Here is a 1989-nt window from a genome sequence, read left to right as displayed (position 1 = left end):
AAATTAAGGCACATGCAGTTAAATTCCCATGAATCTATCTGAATTAATAAAATTCAAAGGGTATTAATTAACAAGTAACAAAACATTAAAAATTAACATACATCATAAAAAACATGTAGAATTTGAAATAGAGTAAACAAACAAATAAATAAAAAAATATCAATCAAATTGTTAAACATTCGCCACATTTGGCAACTTTCGCGAGTCAAACGTAAACACGTCCTGATACTAAAAGACATTTTACACACACTTGTCTCATTATTTTACGGACTAAATTTTCGCGGTCGTGTATTTCATTATTGTTGTTTATTTACCTTTGCATTAATCCATTGTAATTATCCCACATATTCGGTGGATCGCAAATTTTCCACGTTACATGGTAAGATCAAGTTATTTACATCATATCGGATTTATTGCAGACAAATGTCACGTGATTTAACTCATCGATTTCAATGTCATATACAAATGCGGAAAGCCATTCTCACAGCCGTGTCCCATTATTCCTCTGTGTTCGGGTACTATTCTCGACCTGCCTTCGCTTCCTACGTAGATCTAAAAAATATCATTCTCTGGATGTTAATTAATCAACAGGTTATTTAATTGGTTATGCAAATATTTAATCATTTCCATTCGGAAAGTGTAACTATGTACATCTCCGAGACTAATACACAACCGTGAACAGAAATCCTAAGCAATTAAGATATGGTATATTTCCAAAACAGTTTTACAACATTATATGGAAATCGTATAAAACCCTATATGATGTGGATGCAATACCATACAAAGTATAGATCTTATATAAAAATTCAGTTCTTTTTATATTTAAACTTCATCAGCTAAATTCAGTTTAAAAAAAAAACTTATACTTACTCAAAGATTTTTTTGACTTCCTAGGACGAGTTTTCGGCTTGCTGTAAAAACAAAAGAATAATAAGATGATGGAGGAACGGTGTCATATTCACAAATACTGGACTAGAAACGGTGTCATATATACAGTGCTAAAATATCTTGGTCACCATGACAACCACATTACTTACAGTTTATCTCTTGGATATTGATACTTAGAAATATGATATTGACACCATGACTTAATGTCGATAAAAAAAAATCAGTAAGGAAATACCAACATGTCAACATAATCATAAACCAAACACAAACTCAGAAAATCTATGGCAAAATATGAACAAAAGTAAGATTTATGTGGAGTCTGCTGAAGAAGCACACAGAGATAAGACCAGATGTTTCGGAAGAGTAAGTGTCTCTTGTTTCATCGACGACCCACGCCATGTAAATCAATGTGAATCCAGGTAATGTAACGTTCTCAAATAAAAAAACAAGGTATACCACAGCGGAACTGACAGACAAATTGACGAGCAACAACCAGCTTCATATAGAATATTTCTAAATGAGATCACAATGACTGCCATAAAACTTCCCCATACTTTTTATCAAGCTGCATACTTTGAAACTCTGTGGTATGAGTTTGTGAGTCGGATGTCGACTTTTTGCACTTCGGGAACGTGCCTTCGATTATTACTCAGATAAATATTTTATTCCCAAAGTATAGGTGACAGAGTAGGTTATCAACATAATCTGATGAGGCATTTTGATATTAACATTAACGTATCTGATCTGATACCTTAAATCGACATTTCAGCCAGTTTGACTTGTCTGGTCTGACACACTAGATATTCAATATATTGATCTGATCTGAACACCTCAAATCGACATTTCAGCCAGTTTGACTTGTCTGGTCTGACACACTAGATATTCAATATATTGATCTGATCTGAACACCTCAAATCGACATTTCAGCCAGTTTGACTTGTCTGGTCTGACACACTAGATATTCAATATATTGATCTGATCTGAACACCTCAAATCGACATTTCAGCCAGTTTATTCAATATCTTGATCAGAGTAAATATCTAATTCGACATTTTAACAGTCAGTCTTAAACGCAATATTGACCAATTTGAATAAAACAAT

This window comes from Ylistrum balloti, unplaced genomic scaffold (genome assembly GCF_031769215.1).
Source record: "Ylistrum balloti isolate Yb309-2 unplaced genomic scaffold, AGI_CSIRO_Ybal_v1 Utg370418, whole genome shotgun sequence".
Lineage (NCBI taxonomy): Eukaryota > Metazoa > Mollusca > Bivalvia > Pectinida > Pectinidae > Ylistrum > Ylistrum balloti.
This window is presented reverse-complemented; position numbering follows the sequence as displayed.